The following is a 21,976-nucleotide window of genomic DNA, read 5'->3' on the forward strand; positions in this document are numbered from 1 at the left end:
TAAATTACATGGCCAAGGAATGCTTTTCCTCTATGCTATCATTTACCACAGGGGCCTATAAAACATCCTTAATCACTATCTAAGTAACTTGAACTTGGGACAGACAGAGCCCCAAGAGGTTTGACCCTGTGAAAACTTCTTTACAGAACGTGATCAGAAACTTACAAATTCCACATAAAATACTTGAGTCACATGCACTATGTACTGTGGGTAAAGGCTCTTTGTTTGAATTAGAAACACATGTTATCGATCAATTATTTATTCTGCTACCTGTTGGTTCCATCTGATACCAGTTTGTGTGGGAAAGGGAGGCCAGCTATAGGGGACAGGTTAAGGACACAGCTGCCCGTTGCCAGTTCCACAATCAGCAACTTTTGGGGCATCAGAGAGATATCAACTCGTTTAATCAAATTCTATTTTGCATAACCTCCAGCATTAGAGAGGTTGTCTGCCCAAAGAGACACGGCCATGGAGGGGCCGCAGAGGAAGAACACACAACCATCGATGCCCAAGGCTCTTCTGAATGGGCAATGAGCAGTTCTGACGCTGAGGTTGAGTTGTTTTCATTATGTAATCATTAAATGGGAAAAACGATCGTCTCAACACACTTTGTTAAAAAAGAAGCCCGTTATTTTCTAGAAGGGCTTCTGAAATGAACTGTTAGTTGGTCATTGATTATTTAGAGAGACAAGAGAGTGAGCAAGGAAAAAAATGATGTGGGAAACAGCTGATAAGAGCCATGATGAGTAAGGATGATCTTCTCCAAGATGTAAACAAAAATGATTGCATTAAAAGGGCTCACCGCTTTCCAGGGCACTGCTAATGCACATCCCTGTGCACTAATCCACAGTCACCAGGCCTTTTGCCTTGGAAGCAGGAACATTTAGTCCTCTGGCGGGGCTGCCCTTAGGGAATAAACAAACACAATGTGGCATGGGATTTATCGCCCATTAAATGGACACTGCTGTGGGTTTTTTTTTTTTTTTTTCTTTCTTTCTTTTTGAGAGAGAGAGTGAGAGAGGGGCAGAGAGAGGGAGAGAGAAAATCCCAAACAGACTCTGCACTGTCAGCGCAGGGCCCGAAGTGGGGCTGATCCCAGGAACTCTGAAGTCAGGAGCTGGATGCTTAATGGACTGAGCCATCCAAGTGACACTGGAGTTTTGAGGCAGGCCCTTCAAGGAAAGGAGGCCAACCTGAGGGGTTACACAGATCTGGGCTGACGGCAATTGCTCAATTGCTCATCTTATAAATTGTGCAACTTAGAGCAAACGACTTAGCATTTCTGATTCTTCGTTGCCCTACCTAGAGTTTTCCTTGCCATATTAAGCTGTCATGAAGAGTGGAGCCTTCAGAAACGGACTGCCTAGGTTTAGATCTCATTTCTACTGTTTTCCTGCTGTGTGACTTTGGGCAATTTACTTAATCTCCCTGTGCCCCAGTTTTCTCAGCTGCGAAGTGAGGAACAGAATAGAAACCACCTCACCATCATTGCAAGGATTAAGTGCAATAACATCTGTAAAATGCTTACGGCAACGTCTGGCACGTCTTGAGTGCTAGTAAAGTGCGTGCTATTGTGGCCAGCAGCAAACTCATCTCCTTTAGTGTTCTGTCAATTAATTTACATTCCTTGACCTTTGACATTGACTTAAGCCAATAAAAAAAAAAGGAAAGCAAGAGAAAAGAAAAAAAAAAAGAAATTAAAAAGTGTCATTTGGAATTTGGTAGAAGGAATATAAATTATTCTCATCCCAATATAAATTATTTGCGTACTCTCTTACCAAAACCACTTCGGATTAAGTAAACCACACTTCCTCCCCGTTGTGTGAAGCATCAGGATTCAGTACAATGGTGCTCTGAGAATGAAAATATCACTCTACTCACATACACCGAAGGCTTAGTGACAGTACTAAATGAAGGAAACATCAGGCTGTATCATACAGGATGCTATGCGGTATAAACTACCTAGGAGACATTGCATTTACGCAGTTTCAACCACTGTGTAACCATTTTATAACATAATGTCATGATTATGTCCAAACTTCTCAACATGTTCCAGCAAAGTAAAGGGGTTCTAAGAGAAGCAGGATCATTATCCAGCAACGACCCATCACGACCAATCAAGCCGCAGCTAACTGAACCCGGAAAAACTGCTGACTTACAAGGTGCTGGGCCCCATGAGTCTGCAAAGCACCCAGAAGACTGAAAACCACGCTTCATGTGCCAGAAAAGACATGTTGCAACTCATCTGGGATGAAGGAAAAACCATTCTTTTTCTTTAAGGTAAGACATACGGTAGTAGGATGGCCATAGACTTTATGTCAGACAGAAGTGGGTTCAAATTACAAGTGTGTCCAGGGGCGCCTGGGTGGCTCAGTTGGTTAAGCGGCTGACTTGGTGGGTGGCTCAGTTGGTTAAGCTCAGGTCATGATCTCAAGGTTTGGGAGTTCGAGCCCCACACTGGGCTCTGTGCTGACAGCTCAGACCCTGGAGCCTGTTTCGGATTCTCTGTCCACCTCCCTCTCTTCCCCTCCCCCGTTCACACTGTCCCTCTCTCTCAAAAATAAATAAACCCTAAAAAACAAACAAACAAACAAACAAAAACCCTTGCCGGTCATGTGAACTTGGGCAATTTCTCAGTTGTCACTGAACATCAATTTCTTTAGAAGTGTAAATGCAGGTAATAATATTTACCTTGTGGGCCAATTTGTGAAGTGTGTACCGGCATGTTCACACACACATACATGCATGTACATAAATATGTATGTATATACAGGCATAGACAAAACTACCTGGCACATAGGAGTTGCTCAATAAACTAATATTCCCTGTTTTCCTTCATATAAATCAGTAATAATAGCATCTTTCAAAGGGATTTGAAAGCAAAAGCATTAGTAGCTGTAGGAAAATAATGCTGTATTATCCCCCCAATTTTTTTTTTTTTTTGAAACAGCCATGCTTTCTTTTTGATGTCCAAACAACATTCTGGATGTATTTTCTTCCTGCCTCCAGGAGTAATTGATTTTCGTCCCAGCATTGCCACTAATTAGCTGTGGGATTTGAGGGTGTTGCTCACCCTCTCTGGTCCACTGTTTCTCAACACTAATGGCAGGGATGTTACTTTTTGTTACCCCACGGTTCCTTGTGGCCTCAAAATGTGATTTTCCCTCCTACTTCCCACCCTGATTTTTTTTGTTTGTTTGTTTATTTTTGAGAGAGAGAGAGAGAGAGTGGGAGACAGAGCAGTGGAGGGGCAAAGAGGGAGACACAGAATCTGAAGCAGGCCCCAGTCTCTGAGCTGTCAGCACAGAGCCCGACACAGGGCTCAAACCCATGGACCACAAGATCATGACCTGAGCCGAAGTCGGATGCCTAACCGACTGGGCCACCCAGGTGCCCCATCACCCTGATTCTTTTTAAATTTCTTGTTGGCTTTTTATGCTTTCTTTCAACAGCATAAGTAATTTACTGCAAACTTTCCTATTCTCATGATTACTAACTGAATTTTATAGGCAAGTTCTAGTTTTCGTGTTATTTTCTACTTCTTATAAAATCCTGCTTGAATGTGTAATTGGGATGTGCCTTTTTACTTCCCATGATAATACACTGACAATTCACCTACAATAATATTTGTCGAACTTCGTTTTCAGGTCTGATATTACTGTCTTTTTCTGAAATTGGATCTGTTTTAGCAGCAAAATTTAAGGCATTTAAAAATGATGCAAGTCTTTTTTTTTTTAAAGGCAAAATATTGCATCATAATTGCAATGGCAGGAAGCAAGTAGCAGCATGAAAAATGTGATAACTAAAGTAGAACACTAACGTTCTCATGAGGGCCACCTAAATTTATGACAAATTCATAAAGGACATCAAATATGCTATTAAATTTTGTGAAATGCCAAGACACTTGATCTATGGAAGTTGAGGAAAAAATTTTCAGTGAAGGATGCTACTAACCCTTTGTATCACTACTCAGGTGCTTCTTCAGATTGGTGATTTATGCAGTGAACAGTCGAACAACTGTATCTGGCCAGCCTGTGTTGTTTTCAGCTGGGAAAAAGTGGCTGCTCTTTTATACCCTCGTGATAACTATAATTGTTTGATGATAGTATATAATTGTATACATATAATTATATAAATAATTGTATACATACAATTATATATATAATTGTATACATACAATTATATATATAATTGTATACATACAATTATATAAATAATTGTATACATACAATTATATAAATATAATTGATGATAGTATATAATTGTACATATACAATTATATAAATATAATTGTTTGATTATATAATTGTATGATTGCAGCATCTCGCTTTCCAGGCACCAGGGGACTCTGAGTCCCCTGAGCATGAGGAGAGATGGTCTAATCTCAATACCAAACAATCATAAAATAAGTGGACAGCACATTGGAATATCCTGGGTGTTCTTCCCAAGATCATGTCTGATGTCAGACCAGGGAAAAACCCATTTGCAAATAACAGATCTGAACTTTCACTGTAAACTGAAGCTTCTAGAATGGCTTTTGTATTCCTGTATTACAAATAGATATTAGAATGGTCATAGAATGATTTAAACAAGCTCAAAAACAACGTCACATACGTCAAAAAAAATATATAGTTTTGTTTATCCTTCTCCAGATATGTACCTTATCTAAGTCATTATTCCTTGTTTTAAAGCTTTGGACAATTATTAAATGAAGGACCTACACACCTACTTGTCCTTTCTGGGGTTGGGGTTTGGGAGAAAGCAAAATATTAATGATTTAGCAGGCAGAAGGAGGATGATAAAAAATGAATAAAAGCACTTTATCTTTTCACCAACCGCTAAGGTGATACGTTGGTCTTCTGAAATACCATAATGATAATGAGGCACAGTATTAATAACAGCAATTATGTAAAAGCCTCTGGTAATTGCAATTCTATTAGGATGTTGAATATTCTTGGTCACCATTGTGCCACCTTGTGGTCACAAGAGAACACATTTTTTTTTTCCATGAAGTAAATCTATTAAATTTTTATTTTCTCCCCACTACTATGGAAGGATATTTGGAAAATTAAGTTGGGAAGCACTTTGCCAATAAGGGCTATAAACAAAATGTAATGGGCACCACTCACATCAGAAACTAACATACACTGAAAAACAACAGTGGTCTAGGTATGGATCCCATACTGGATTTTCCCTTTGCTACCTCAGTGTGAATTACATATTTAGAAGATGGAATTAAAGCTCATTTAGGTTGCCATTCTTGATCTACAAATATAAACACGGAAGTCTGGATCCTGTCCATTGATAATCTAATTATTAATTCAGGAATCCCTTCGTAAGAGAAAGCAACCAGAATTTAGGCATCAATCACCAATACTATATTAGAATAATCACATTCATGCCTATATAGAAACAGCTTAATAAACACAATTTTTATAAGTAAAGATTTGCTTTGTAAAATATGTGTTATAATCTCATGAGGTTTATGCTTTTCAAAGAGTTGTGATATTTGTTTAAATGATTTTTTTTTTTAATTTCTAAATTCTACTATGTCACCATCCTGATGTGAAGAACAGAGAAAGACAGGACTGGCCACCATCCCAGAGTACTATCTACTTGGGATTAAATAATATATTTTGTAACAAATTCAGAAATTTTATGGCCACTGATTTATATTATCAGTGTTTGTCTGATCGGGGCTACAGCTTTTATCAAGGATGAAGCTATTGGTAAAAAAATGAAGTTCCAAAAATCTCTCATTATAAGTAGTGTGTGTGTGTGTGTGTGTGTGTGTGTAGAATGAGAGAGAGAGAGAGAGAGAGAGAGAGAGAGAGAGAGACAAGAGAGTTTAACAAATTCTCATAGATGTATTGCTGTGCTAGTATTGATTTTTTTCTTCATCTGTTTCTTGGTCTTCTTTATACCTATGAATTTCTCTGTCTCTGTGTCTGTCTCTATTCTCCGTAAGGTAGTCTCTTTGCATCTCTCTCTCTCTTTGTTACACTCTCTCATTTAACTTAGACTGAAATCCAGGAGATTGGTCTGGATTTTAGTCCCAGCTCTCTGGATTTCTAGCAGTGTGCCCTCGCACAAAGTACTCAAACTCAGTTTCCTTATCTATTAAATAGGGGTAAAAGTACTCATTTCTTACAACTGTTGTGACAATTAATGACTCATTGCATGCAAAAGTGCCCAAGACAATACTTAGCCCAGAGCAAATGGCCAGTACATGGTGCCCATCTCTATTTTTATTGTCTAAAAAAAAAAGTATCCATTCTTCATAGTCAAATCCGTATCACTGTTAAGACATTGTGACGCTGCCTCACTTAGAGGTATAATGTCACTGTAAATTACAGATGTAGCACACAGAATTTTAAAAGGGAAAAATCTCCCGTGTACCTCTTTTCACAACGTTATCATTCAAATGCTAAATGAAATATCTTACCTACAATCATGTGATTATTAAGTAGCAGAACCCATACATGATCCCTATCTTCTGTTTGTACATCTTACCCAGAGTTCATTGCAATGAACAATAATTCTCTTTCTAAACCATGGCCTCATTTTTTGACTAGTTTTACTTTTCCCTTCTTTCCTTGCCTCCCTTTCTCCATTCCTCTATCTATCTATCAATATCTATCATTATTAATCTATTCATCTCACTATGTATCACCTATCTATCATCTATCATTATCTATCTATCATCATCTATCTATAAATATCTATAGATATCTATCTATTTATCATGTATCTATCTATCTATACCTATCATCTACCTATTTATTCACTAGGACTAGAATTAATGCAGTTAGTGAGATAAAAATTTTCATTTACAGGGGCACCTGGGTGGCTCAGCCGGTTGAGCATGCAACTTTGGCTCAGGTCATGATCTCACGGTTCGTGGGTTGGAGCCCTGCGTTGGGCTCTGTGCTGACAGCTTGGAGCCTGGAGCCTTCTTCGGATTCTGTGTCTCCCTCTCTCTCTGCCCCTCCTCTGCTAGTGCTCTGTCTCTCTGTCTCTCAATAATAAATAAACATTAAACAATTTTTAAAACTTTCATTGACAGTACGTCGTTTTTCTAACATTCATTAATTCACGTATTCACATATTGAACATCTACTTCATGTCTGGTCCTTCCTAGACATTGTAAAAGTAATGATGAACTAAACAGGAAAAAAATTATCTTTCTAGGAACTTCCAACCTAGGAAGAGAGACAGAAGGTAAAACAAACACATGAACAAACAAACAAAAAAACCAAACATATTTCAATGCCAGGCACAGTTAAGTTGATGGGAAAAGAAAGTAAAGGAATATACCCGTGCAGACAGGGATAGGTGCCATTTTAGCAAGGAGAGTCAGGGAAGGCCTCTCCGCGGAGGTAACGTTTCCTCAGAAATCTAGAAGAGTTTAGAAGGTAAAGCACGTGGATGCCTGGGGAAACAGAGCCAGAGCAGAGGCCCTGAAGCAGAAACAAGTGTGAGAGTCCAGGGGAAAAACAAAACTTAAGAGTTCAGTTTTGGCCGCACTATGTTTCAAATGCCTTACTGGATACACCCAAGTGGGGAAAAGAGTAGGAAGCTGTATATGTGGGTTTGGAGCTGTGGGAGAAGGTCAAGGCCTGAGGGGGGAAATTTGGATGCCCTCTGCAGAGGTAGGTATTTAAAAGTACAGGCTTGCACGAGGTCCCCCAGGAATTGAGTGAAGAGGCAGGTGGGAGGCTGCAACATCGGGAGATTGAAACAAACAAGAAAAGCATTAAAGGGAGACCAGAAGGAGCTGTCCGTGAGGTAGGAGAAAAGACAGAGATGAGTGGTTACTTAGACAAGTGGAACAAGTGACCGAGTGATGCCCTGTCAAGTACTACTTGGAGAAAGTGTGAGAAAACAAAGTTGACCCGGGAAAGCACGTCTGGGGAGTGGGGGGGGGGGGTGCCCAACTCAGGGAGATTCAACGGAGAATTTGGGGCTGAGAAGACAGGGACACCTTTCGACAAGTTTTGATAAAAAGGGGAGGAGATACATGAAGTAACGGCTGGAGAAATATACAAGGTCAAGGGAAGCTTTCTGTTTTTTGTTTTGTTTTCCTCCCCAATTTTCTTCTTTGTAGTTTTCTTCCTTTTGTTAGCGGGAGGTAGTTCAGCATGTTTATGAGCAGATGGGGACGAGCCCATCGAGAGGAAAAAATAGACAATGTAGGAGAGAGGGGATAAATAAAGAAGAAGAGGCCTTGAATAGATGAGAAGGGAAGGCGCCCAGGCTACAAATGGAGGGAGGGAGGCATCCTAGCTACGTTCACAGGAGGGAAACCTGCACGCCCAGGTGGAGATAGAGACGCGCATTTCAGGCAGAGACCTGAAGGCTGAAGACATACCCTTCTCTCTCCTTCCATTTCTTTCACTGTGATGACAAGCAGGGGAATCAGCTGACAGTGAAGCAAGTATGTGAGGTTTGAGTGGAGCTGAAAATGGCTCCAGTCCTACCCTGAGAGCCCGGGCATGTGATGGACCAGGGTTGCCACGTGCTCTCAAAGTCCCTTGGAGTCCTGTGACTACATGTGTAAAGTCACAACGGCCAGCAGGTGTGTTTTTTGTCATCTAGCACGTTTGTCATAAAACTGAATTCCCAAGAATTAACCAGGTTTTGAAAAATCCAGCCCCCCCCCACCTCCCAAAAAACAAACAAAAAAACACCAAAAACCCAGCTTTCCAAATGAATATGTCTCATTTTTGTGAGTGACACTTGGACTCACACAATTTAATAAAAGAGATCAATTTTATCTGCTGTGGAAACATTAATTGTGAAGATCTAGAAAGAAGTGGCTAGATCACCACTCTGGCTCAGGAAGAACATTTGACCACATAAGTATACCAAAGAGGAGAAACCCTGTGACTCATTATGCTAGCTCTCCCTCCCTCTCTGGTCCTAGATTACAACCAACCGTGGAAGGCAGATGTGTAAAGTGTGTTGGGACTCCATCCTGGCCCCTGGGTCTGTATACTATTTCACAAGCTTTTTAGGATGCGGTATTAAAGTGCAGTAAAATAGGCTGTGTTGAGCACTTGAGCTAGAGAACCAGGGGCTGCTTTAAGCTGAGGTTTTTCCAGAGCTGTGGTCACCTGGCTGCTGTGGGTTTGTGCTGAGGAACACAATTTTTAATCAAACGTTTGTGTGCATGATAGTTTCACTGTTTTTTTTTTTTTTTCCCATCTGTGGATTTGATTTTTTTTTTTTTCCTCATGTATTTGGGTACAATGTTAAAACTGGCCTTTTCGGTTAAAGTCAGGCCCATCCCCTGTATCTATTCTCGATTGCTATTGATTTCCTTTCAATGAACTCTTTCCGTGTTCACTCTTTTTTGGGGAGGAGGGGACAGATTTTAATGGATTTGGTCCTGCTGTGGTTTGAGATATTCTTTGATATCTTTTTACAACAAATTCCTTTTAAATTTGATTTCTTTTTAATGTTTATTTATTTTTTAGAGACAGACAGAGAGAGAGAGAGCAAGGGAGGGGCGGAGAGAGAGGGAGACACAGAATTCGAAGCAGGCTCCAGGCTCTGAACTGTCAGCACAGAGCCGGATGTGGGGCCTGAACCCGCAAGCAGGAGAGATCATGACCTGAGCTGAAGTTGGACGCTTAACTGAGCCACCCAGGCACCCCTAAATTTGATTTTTAAATTTACTTTTCATGTTCTTAAAATTTGCTATTAGAGAGCATGTAGTTAAGTGACGCTGAAACCTAATATGGCGATTTTCGATCAGTCAATAGAATATAAAAGCTAGAGAAGTTCGCTTTTCACTAAAAGTGTTGTAAAGAAAGAGGGTGATGGATTCAAGTCCAGTAATGGTTTTTCAGTGAACACGTTAACATTTGTGAAGCTATGTTTGGGTGTATATTAAGGCATGCATTATTATAGTGATTAATGAAAAATGTTCAATGTATATTCTTAAAAGTACTGAAAAAGAGGCATTTATGATGTAAACAAAACTCTGATGCATATTTTGTCATTGTCATTGTAAGTTCAATTGTAATATTTGCGTGAGGGTTGTATTTATATTTAGTTTATAGTAAAGTTGCTGTTTATCAGGTAGCTATAGTACATTTGTTGACTATCAACATATAAACAAGAGAGAGGCTCACAAAAACTTGTTAGTATGCTTACTTACAAATACTTACAAATGAAAAACTCTTGGAAAGCATCAAATGCACTATATATTTTTTTGTGTGTATTTGCAATGATAGCTGCCATCTAATTAGTTCTTCCAGGAGCCTATATGAAGGAAATTCATAATCCTATAAGAACATTATGTTGACCCTGAGATCAAGACCTGAGCTGAGATCAAGAGTCAGACACAGGCAAACCATAAGAGACTCTTCAATAAAGAGAACAAACTGAGGGTTGCTGGAGGGGAGATGTGGGGAGGGAAGAGTTAAATGGGGGATGGGCGTTAAGGAAGGCACTTTTCAGGATGAGCACTGGGTGTCATATTTAAGAGCTGAATCACTGGGTTCTATTCCTGAAGCCAAGACTACACTGTATGTTAACTAACTTGAATTTAAATTAACAAAAAGGAAAAAAAAAGAAAAAAAGGAAAAGAAAAAAGAAAAGAAGAGGAAAGAAAAGAAGACAGAAGAAAAAAGAAAAGTAAAAAAAAAAAAAAAAGTCAGATGCTTAACCAATGGTGCCACCCAAGGGCCCCAAGAATGTTGTGTTGCAAAGACAGGACATTATTGTTTCTAAACTCACATACAATTGTTGGCCATGAAGAAAGAAAGGGGTGGCCTTTACTTAGTATTGCCCAAAATGGAAATTACAATGATAATGATGATAATAATAGTAATAATATTAACAGCACCTTTCTATTAACCTTCAGAGTTCATTAGATTAAAACAACTATGCAAAAACAAACAGAAGAAATATATAATGATGTCATATTGAATGTCACAGACTGAAACCACCCAGGTCATGGAGAACTAAGGTAATAACTCATATTTAATTCTGTTTACATCTTAATCATTTAGATTATATGACTTTCAGAGGACTTACATTCATGCGGAAATTTTGAAAACAGATTATAACTATTTTATTTCTAGTAGACAAAGTTAAGAGGGCCAATAGCATCAGATAAAATGTCTGCCATTTTAGTTTGACCAAAGAGATCACAGAAAAGTAACTTTGGACAGAACCTTAAAGAAACTCTTGTTCAACCCCCTCTTCCAAGTTTGTAGAATAAAACCAGGATGAAATAAGATAATTCATTTTTAGTCACAAATTTTTGGTGAACAATATTTAACCCCAAAGATCACTAGAATCTTTTTTTTAATAAAAAGATATTTAAATTAAATATAAAGGATTTGAGGGAATCCTATATTGTTTGACAGAATTAGTATTACCATTACCATTTCATTAGAATAGATTCTGAAGCTCACAATTCCATTGAAATCAATGGGCTGGCTTTATTTCTCCCTTAATTTTCTTCCTGCAATTTCTTAGGAAATGCAATAATTTATTAGTTTTTAAATCCCATCATTACCATATTTGATTTTTCTCCCTGTTGTGTTTTCCTTTAATTGATTCCTGGAGGCAATTCGGAAATTTTTATCCACACCACATGTTTTGAATGGCTAATTGTTCTCTATGGAAGCATAGCCATTATGCTACTATCTAATTACATTAAGAAAAATTAATGTCAGATGACAAATCTATCAGCAACAAGCTCCCTGAGAATCAATATTTTCAGGAAGATTTTCACATCCTAGAATCTGGTTTTCAGGGTCAATGTGTGGCGTTAGCACTTTTTATTAGTAGTAGTATGATGTCAAACCAGGGGCAGGAGAGTTAACGAGAGGATGTGTTCCCACCTCTCTCCTTTTTAAAGGAAGTACTCAAATGGGCAGAAGTCTAAAGCCCTATTTATTTAATACTGAGCTTCTGATACTAAAACAAACCGACAGTAGAACTCTTATAGGATAGGCTCAAATTAGGCTTCTAGGCATGTCTAGTGGTGTTCAGGGAGAAAAGACCAAACTTCTATCAATTCTTAGAAATTTTTAGTAGGAACTATTCTTGGTGACTTTGTACTTCATTCCTCCAAGGAATTTACCAGAATTTGCGTTCTGTGAGGCTCGGGGGATAAAAGGTGCACACTGAATTATGTTGAAAACGTGCATTCTGCTTCTTACTTTTTTCTCGTTAAACCCAGGAAGGAAATCTCGCCTAGCCTCACCAGTGAACTTATATTGGTTTGGTTTAGAACTCTTTCTGCATTCACTTATTTAACAGCTAATGAACAAAATGTTATATGAATGATTGATTTAGTTGTGTTTCTAGACAGATAAAAAAAGTGTTCCCCAATGAGTATAGAAATATGATTTCAAAGTCTGCATGCACTCGAAGAGCATTTACCCAATATTCTTTGTAGTCACCTCAGCAAATGAAAGATCAAATTGACATCTTGGCCTTAATAAAGACAAAATTTTAATAAAAAAGGAATGGCATCTTCTTTTCAGTTTCAAAATTATATCATGCATTAGGTTTTGTTCTTGATTATGAAATAATAAATATTTAGAGAAAAATGAGAAAATGCCAATACACAAACGTAAGACAATAAAAATAAATTATAACCACATCTACTAGGTCATTGTTAAATTTTACATATGATATAATATTATGTTAATAACTATATTATCTTATATGTATATGATATGTACATATATATATGATGTTAAAGCTGAGATATGGGAGCCTGACCCATCAAAAATGGCATGGGGCCCCCAGCATACCATCTGTAGGATACCCATCTCCAAATGGTTTTACATGAAGGAGAAATAGGTCTCCATTTTTTAATATATTGATATATTGAATTTTTCCATTGCAGGCAACTATAGCAAACCTGAATTTATACAATAATTTTGGCCTATTTTGCTCATTATGGGTTATTTGGCATTATTTCTCATTTTAAAAAATTATGAATTGAACTATTACTTATCTTGATTACTGGTTTTTCTTTTGTACCTCTTAAAGTTCACATTTGATGTGTGTAGTCCTTGTCACATCCCAATCCTAGCACTGAAGACAAATATAGACAGCGATGCAGATCTAAGAACTGATTTAAACATCAAGAGTTTCTTTTCTCAACAAAATGGAATCATATAATATAATCGGCATTCAAAGTTCAGTCTTTAAACATTTTCCATGACACAACTTTTTTTGCAAATAACCCATTTTCTTCTATTATTTATTGTTTTTTATATTTTTCAATCACTAAACACTCTTTTTAAGTTTATTTATTTATTGTGAGAGAGCAAGAGAGCATGAGCAGGGCAGGGGCAGAGAGAGAGAGGGTGAGAGAATCTAAAACAGGCTCCGTGCTGTCATCGCAGAGCCCGGTGCAAACCTTGAATGCACGAACCGTGAGATCGTGACCTGGCCAAAATGGAGAGTCAGATGCTTAACCAACCGAGTCACCCAGGTGCCCATCACTAAATACTCTTACGTGCAACACTTAGCAGTTGCTAACGAGGTCAAATTCAAGATTTGTTGAAGCAACACAAAGGGAAATACATGTCTGATAGTTTCACAGACTCTCTGGTCCCCTATGGATCAGCAAGCATAAAACAGGTTAGCGGTGGATTTGCAAAAATCGATCTCCATGGAGGCAGTTTTGACATTCATTGATTTTTTTTTAATTTTCTTTTAATCTTTATTTAGTTTTGAGAAAGAGAGAAAGACAGAGAGAGAAGAGAGAGGGAGGCAGAGTGTAAGCGGTGCAGGAATAGAGAGAGGGAGATACAGAATCTGAATCTGAAGCAGGCTCCAAGCTTTGAGCTGTCAGCACAGAGCCCTACGACGCGGGGCTTGAACTCACAAACTGCGAGATCATGACCTGAGCCTAAGTCAGACACTTAACCAACTGAGCCGCCCAGGTGCCCCCCCCCACCATTCGTTGATTTTTAAAGGATTGCTATTAACAGTAACCTTAATTTTATTTTATGAGTCTACTTGGAAGACAGTTTTGACATGTAAGTTGACATTTGTCAACTATCATTAGGTTAAACAAAAAAATATTTATTATTCGACTACATATTTCACCATACATATATAGTTGATCCTAAAAATAAATCTCTCCACTTTAACAAGGAGCGCCCACAGTTAAATAAATCCTACAGTACAATAAATGTATTCAGCCTGTTAGTACTAGAGTTGAGGGATGGCTTTCACACCCTTTTTACTCAATTCAGCCTAAAGCCCGTAGCATTATTCTGGACCAGCGGTCAGCACGCTTTTTCTGTAAGGAGCCAGATAGTCAGTATGTGGCCCACATGTGGGCTCTGTGTCTCCCTTTGTAGCACAAAAGCAACAGTCAGAAACAATCTGTAAGCAAACAAGTGTGGCTATGCTCCAATACAACTTTACTTATGGATAGAGAAATTTGCATTTTTAAAAAATATTCCAGTGTTGGGGAGCCTGGGTGGCGCAGTCGGTTAAGCGTCCGACTTCAGCCAGGTCACGATCTCGCGGTCCGGGAGTTCGAGCCCCGCGTCGGGCTCTGGGCTGATGGCTCAGAGCCTGGAGCCTATTTCCGATTCTGTGTCTCCCTCTCTCTCTGACCCTCCCCTGTTCATGCTCTGTCTCTCTCTGTCCCAAAAATAAATAAACGTTGAAAAAAAAAATTAAAAAAAAAAATATTCCAGTGTCACACAATATTATTATTCCTTCGATTCTTCCCCCTACAGTTAAGAAATTTAAATCATTCTTAGCTCAGGAGCTGTATAGATGATGAGGCAGATTTGGCCTGTGGTCTGTAGTTTACAGATCCCCTGTTCTAGAACAGTGGAAAGGTTGACATTTCTTAATTTAAATATCAGAAACGCCTGGCGTTCAGGAAAAGAGAAAGTTGTATTTTCTATGGGTCTTGTAATATCAGGGCATTTGTGTATACATCACATATCTTTGCTCTGGTTCATTTTCTTGATGTGGGTAGTCTCCCATCAAGAATGCTCAGCCCTGTATTGTTTTCATAAACAAAAAAAGGGGGGTATTTTTGGGAGAATTCACTTCAGAGTTGGCCACATCTGGAGCCAGGGAAGTTATTCTACACAAGAGACTGAGGGTTTTTTTTTTTTTTTTTTTTTTGAAAAATTGATATTAAAGGAAAAAAATCTCCCAATGATGCTATCTCAAAATGTCTCAGTTTTTCCTGAAACTGAGAAGGTTTTGCTACCTTTTTCATTTTAATTGAGTCTTTCATTAGCACTTCTAATACAATTAACAGTCTTGAAAAGTCCCCAAGATCAGTTCTTCCAAGATATGTGCTGATCTAAGGTATTTGAGGTGTTTGCCAGGAAGCATCATGAAGGTCTTCCCTGAGACATCTGTGTGCAAACCACAAGGAAGGAGGAGGGGAGGGGAGGAAAAGAACAAGGTGACATCGGTAGGACCTGGACAGAGCAGCTGTTGCATACTGCTCCAGTATCCATGGGCTCCACAGGCAAATACAAGGCCGCCCAGATGCAGCCGTGGTCAAGGGCAAAAGTGCAACTTTTCCCATCAGTGTCACAACTGATGTCCTTGCTCTCCAGCTGATGGAAAATTCCTAGAGGAGAAAGGGGAAAAAAGGAAAGGGGACTGTTGCAGGGGTGGGAGAGGGTGGTGGTGATTACAGGATCTGGGGGTGGGGAAGGGAAGGGCTGAGGTTCAGCTCTGCTCACTTTCTATTGCCCCACCTGGATCCCCTACAGGGAGCTCAGTTTGCAACCAGTTTGCTCATCTAGGGAAGCCTCCACTGCGGGCTTAGGCCAGAGAGGACTGTAGCATTTGATCTCATCACTAATGGAAAACAAATGCACGTCCTGTTTTTCTCCAGGACCAGTTTTGTTTTTTGTTTTCTTTTGTTTTGTTTGTTTTCTTATTGTTGTTGTTTTGTTTTTGTTTTAACTTAAAACCACTCCAGTGGCTTTTCTCTGCTCATAATTGTGTCCAAAGCCAAGTCCTTTGGCTATTTAAGCCATCCCCCTTCCTAGCAGTTAGGTTAAGATTGGGACAAACCAATCTAATTCTAGAACTTGTCAGCCAGAATTGGACCATCACAAACCAATCGCACAAGACTGCTCCCTTCAGACCAATAGTTGAGATTATTTTTCCAAGATGTAATGAACCTTTTAGCTCCTTTTGAAAGAAAAATCACCAGCAAGTACATCTCTCTGTCTAGAGATCCTTTCTAACCACAGGTTGTTGAGACCATCTGCAGTGGGTGAAAACCACTCCTTTAGGGAGAAGGTTTTTTAGACCAGAAGCATTAGTTATGGATGTTGCCATTGTTGTTCCTTGCAAGGAAGAGAATGAAAGTGTAATCGTACTAGGTCATGTGTAAATTTATGCTGTTTTTACTGGCTCTTAACCCTTTTCCTTCCAGGAATTGTTAAGTTCCTTTGCAGTCGTATATCAGTCCTTGGGTACGTTCTCACCAAGGGTGACTGTTTGACGGTAAGGTCCCTCAGTAGACCAACAGAATAGAAGTCGGGTCACATAACGGACTCCCTGGAAATTACGTAAGAGAAATAAATACCCTGGTATTTGCACAGAGAGGAAATTATGAAATTTACTTCGAGCATGAACTCATAGACTCTCTCAAACTCTCCTGTGAGAAAATCTTTCTTGGTCTGAGGGGGTCTTCAGTGGAGTTAGGGGTGAAACCTTGCCCGAGAGATCACCAGTCCCTATGTTGCTCGAAACAGGCTGCAGATCCTTCTGTGGAGACTCCGAAGAGGGTTCAGGAGACAGGAGAAAGGACAGGACACCTGTCCATGCCTAGGGGGTCTAACTTTTTTCTTTTTTCTTCTGTTCTTTCACCTTTTGGTGTTGTGTCCATGACCTGTAAGTCAACTCACAGAGAACTGCTTTCCCTTATGGAAAAATAATTTCCAAACCGATTTTTATTTTCTTTGTTTTATTTTTGGCCGACCGGACTCTGTTACCAGCAGGGCATGGGTCGGTTTTCTATGCACTGTGCTTGATGCTTTTCCGGCACGTTGCTTTGATGGGCTGTGCTTTTTAATGGAGCCTGTGGAGGTAGATCCTGAACTGCATGTCCAGAGACGAACCAAATGCTAAAGAAGGCTAATAATACAATTCTAACTGCTCTGCCTGGATCACTGGCTATGTCTGGGTCCTCTTTTTTTTTGTAGGATTTGAAATAATGTATGGACCACGGAGAGGAAAAAGGAACAAGGCGAGCAATGCATGGGGAAAGAAGATAGAACATAGAGAGGAGTGAATTAATGTGTGTGCTTAATTCACTTAGGGAAGAGCGCCGACTCACTGTGAGCCCAGGATTGAGGAGACTTGCATACATTTCTACTATACTGCCTGGATTGTGATACTATGGATATAGCATTGATGACGGTCTTTGGTGCTAAATGATGCTTTGACCAAGTAGATGTTCAGATAAGTTCTGCCAGGACACACAAATAGCACTTTCATCGGCCGCTGCTCCAAGGGAACTGCTTCTGTTATGTGTACTTAGCTAGTGTTTTCCAGAAAGACTGAAGCTGTTTAGCCTCAGAGCTTTATAGATTATTCTTTTTTTGGAAAATACTGAGAGTCGCCACTATCTGCTTTGAATGTTTCGTATTTTAATGCATAAGAAATATGTGTGCAATGGGTGAGTAGATGATACTTTTTTAAAATTGCAAATTGTAAAATATAACCGAACTCTTAAACACCATACAATCAGAATCACGAAAGCAAGCTACTCAGAAATGGAGTCTCAATGCCGAGTACAGATCTTTTGTCAGAACTAAGAAACTACAAATCAAAATGTGGCCGTCTTCAGCCTCTTGTAAGGTCTTTTGATATGACACCATGAGGTCAAGACATAGAACTCTGAGGGTGTGTGTGTTTTCATGTTTATATACTTTGAGTTTGCTTTGTGCCCACTAATTTATTAAGTACCTTCCTCCTTTCAGTTAATCCAGTACTAAGGAGGCACTACATTTTTGTATAAAATGGGTTTTAAGCTTTGCCCAAAGGGGGAAATACATCATTATTTTTCAAGGATTTTTCTTTTTGGAAAGCATCACGGTGTGTGTTAACATACATAAGAGATTTAATCTCAGTAAATGTGAAAGCTAGCTTTCTTAAATGATTTTCTTTCCCCAAGTTGACCTAACAGGTATAGAAGAGAGTCTGCACGTATTTCAATTTACATGCAGGAAAATGACAATGAGCTTACAAGAAAGCATTATTTATAGTGTCAGTTCCTGCCTTGCTAAAATTTGGTGATTCAGTTATTCAAACCATGTAACAGAATAGATTTAGTGTAAATACAAGTTTTAAAAAGAGATTTTCTTTGCTGATAAGACCAGAAGCTGAAACACAGACAGAATTGAAGTCTGTGTAGTAAATTCAGAGTTTCTCTGTTACTAACAAGAGAGACAATTTTCTGAAATGCTCGTTTACAGTGATCATTCATCTGGATTTCTTTAACATTTAGAATGGACCAGGGGAAGCTCAAACCTGAATGGAGGAGAAGAAATATTTGGATTTGATCCTAGTTAGTACCTTAAAATATCTAAGTAAGCACCTATAAGATGGGCAGTAATGTAACTTGGATTTTGTTTTAGTAACCATATAGGGCTATTATTGTTATTTTTCCTGTCATCATTAGTCATTAACGTTATTGGTGACCGTGGAGTATAGCATTTTAATTTTGCATAGTTGTGATACAAGTTACTTATTTGTAACTTGTACATAGGGCTTTGAACATTAAAAGACACATTTACCAAGGGCCTGGAATTAAATATCAATGGGGGATATACGCCTGCAGAACATGAACTAGTCAATGAAAGAGGAAAAGATCGATCGTATCCTCAGATACTGATCAAATTTATTTTAAAAATGGAAGAAAGTCTCCCATAGCGAAGCACAGAAATTGAGCCAAACATTTGGAAATAGGTCTTGTGTGAGGACCTATTATACACTATACACTTTATTCAGTGTAAGAATAATTTGGGGGGAGTTAGTAACTGGCAGCAAAAATTATCAGCCCTATTCTTTGATTTCTAGATTTGTCTGAGCACGGTTGCCGTGAAAAGTTATATTTTGCAGAAAGGAGAGGAAGAAACCTTGAGTCTGAAATCAGCAGACTTAGAATCTGTTATCAACAGCCTCCACTCACATGAGGAACTTCCTTGACACATAATTTCTCTATCTCTATTTCCTTATACATTAAAATTGGGATTTGGGAAATCATATGAGGAGAAATCCAGAAGAAAAGATCACATGGCAGGAATGCAGCCAGAGGCAACAGATGAAGAAATGACAGTCCGAATAACGTTCTAACAGTCCTGCTCACATCTCTTAGCCTTCTGTTCAGTCATCGGCAGATCCCTCCCCGTCTAACGAATAAAGTGTCACTCTTCATGCTTGTCTTAAGGGTCTAAAATCTGGCCTGAATTTAATGTTCAATACTAATATCTCTTTTTTCATTAATTTATTCAAATGCTGACCATCACCTAGAAAATCCGCTTTGGTTTTCTCCCTCTAACAGCAACCCATATGCCGACACCTCCTCAGATGCTTCTCTCTTCATTTATGATTTTCGTACTTAATCAGGCACTGCAAAAGATTGTAATGCTATTTAAAGGGTTATTACATCTAAATATCTCTTTAAAACATCTTATTTCCCCCCAATTAATTTATTCTATTTATTAACCTTATCATCATTAGTAGCAGCAGTCTCAAGTAGTGTCAATAATTCCATTGCCTAAGTGTTCATCATGTGGCAAGCATTTTATGTGTCTTATTTCTCATCCTTATAGCAGCCTTTTACAGCTAGCTGGATCAATGTTGCACACACACATCAGGCTGACCCAAAGCCCAAACTCTCACCACCGTGCAATGCCGTCACCATCACCAAGGTCACATAATGCAGAACATCCCTGGCATTCAACATATCAGGATTTGCCTTGAAAGAGTTGCAATTAAAAAAACAAACACACAAAGAAACAAACAAAAAACGTTTCAAGAGATCATACCCTTTGATCTAGTCATTCCACATTTGGAAACCTAACAAAAGATGAAGATAAACAATCTATGTGAGAAGTTAATGCATCGTTATACGAGTATAAAACAAAAATGAATACAAAGGTATAAGAATAGGTGATGGCTCATTAAAGTATGATTCACACATATTACGGACATGAAATACATGTAAACATTAAAATATATGCTTTCCAATGAATTTTCTTTGCATGACAAAGAAGTATAAAAAGATACTCATGTATCAAAAAGCATGACACAATTGATCTTAAAATTATAAAAATATAAAGATACAAAAATGGAAAAAAGGAAAAAGGGGAAGATATATACCAAAGTATTCTTAATGGTGAGAATATGGATTTAACTTTTTTTTAATGTTTATTCATTTTTGAGAGAGAGTGTCAGAGCGTGAGTGGGGGAGGGGCAGAGAGAGAGGGAGACACAGAATCCGAAGCAGCCTCCAGGCTCACAGCTGTCAGTACAGAGCCCGAGGCGGGGCTTGAACTCAGGAGCTGTGAGATCATGACCTAAGCCGAAGTTGGATGCTTAACCAACTGAGCCACCCAGGCGCCCTGAGAATATGGATTTATTTTTTATGTTTTCCTGCATTCTTCTATATTTTTAATGCTTCTCTGGTACATTTTCCACAATTGCTTTGATAGTTAAAAAAAAACAAAACAAAAAACACACTCATATACACTCATACACTTGAGAACCCCACACGCACAAACTGTTAAAGCCTATATCCCCAAATCTAGACGTTCTGGTATATACCCTTTCTTTCAGAAGTAACAGTACAGTATCATTGGCTTTACTCAAACTGTGTTTTGTGTTTTCTTTATAGCTTGTGGCCCATTCTTTAAATGTCTATAATCGTGACTAACTTTGGTTGTCTGAAATTGTTTTTTGTTGTTGTTAGTTCTGGAAAAAGCCAAGGTGCAGGCATCTTATGGCCGGGCTCCTTGATCTAAGAAGCTGCCATCCGATGGCAGGGCTCCCTGATCTAAGGAGCTGCCGTCCGTGTTAACAGAGAATGAACTGAGGCTTTAGGCTCATTACCTTTAAGGGAGCTGATGTGTCACAGACAACACAGATACAATGGTCATCGTAATGACTGTGCTAAGAGCCTGTGTAACGTAGGGTCTGGCCCGAGGATGAATATGGTATTTTCAGAGTGTAACTGTCTCACCCACATGAAATACATTAAGTCGTCCAGAGCATGACAAAAGAGAGTAATTTACTAAATAATAATTCAGCTGCACTGGAAGTGTGAATTAAAAAAAAAAAAAATTCCCACTTAGTACTGCTGGTTTAAAAATATTTGGTGGAAAATAAAGATCATATTAATGGAAACAGTAAGCACTCAAATGATTTCTCAATAAATGACTACATGGTTTTATTGTACATATATGTAGAAACATGTGCATATTTGCAGACACAAAGGTACCTCCCTTACCCGGAGGTCTTCCTCAACTATTCGTTACACAGTAAATACGGGACTAAAGCATTTAAACACTCTGAGAGGCTAAACTAGATGTCATAAATCCATATCCTGAAGCTTTTTTACCCAAAAAGGAAACTGACCAAAACAAGGTAACTCCAAGTTTGGCATCTGCTCATACTATTTCAAAAATATATATCTACTTTAAGCCTTTTAGAATATGTTTGTTTTCACTTTGCATATATTTCTTAGCAACCCTGGTTATATAAGTTCTCAGTACAGTGCAGATTAGAATCAACAAATTAGATAGAGCATGATGGCAGCCTGATATATTTGACAGAAGAAAAAATGAGAAGTGAAGGCTGTCCTTGGGGGAAAAGAGGGGAAAGAAAAAAACAAGCAGAAGACTTAAATAAGCTTAGTCTAGAGTCATTCAATGTAGATGACATTGCTCTTACTGTACTCCGATTGTCCCCCTCTGTTGCAGGTAAAAAT

The 21,976-nt window shown here is 38.7% G+C and overlaps 2 long non-coding RNA genes across 2 annotated transcripts in view; one reads left to right on the forward strand and one right to left on the reverse strand.

The window, feature by feature from the left end:
- The window catches only part of LOC123603989, a 77,682-nt gene that overhangs the window by 54,572 nt on the left and 1,134 nt on the right, over window positions 1-21,976 (reverse strand). The window lies entirely within an intron of this gene.
- LOC123603988 lies at window positions 604-18,625 on the forward strand. The gene is made up of 3 exons (XR_006715157.1): window positions 604-2,280; window positions 10,874-10,978; window positions 17,187-18,625. It is a non-coding gene; the product is annotated as an uncharacterized LOC123603988 (long non-coding RNA).

Source organism: Leopardus geoffroyi, chromosome E1 (assembly GCF_018350155.1).
Source record: "Leopardus geoffroyi isolate Oge1 chromosome E1, O.geoffroyi_Oge1_pat1.0, whole genome shotgun sequence".
NCBI lineage: Eukaryota > Metazoa > Chordata > Mammalia > Carnivora > Felidae > Leopardus > Leopardus geoffroyi.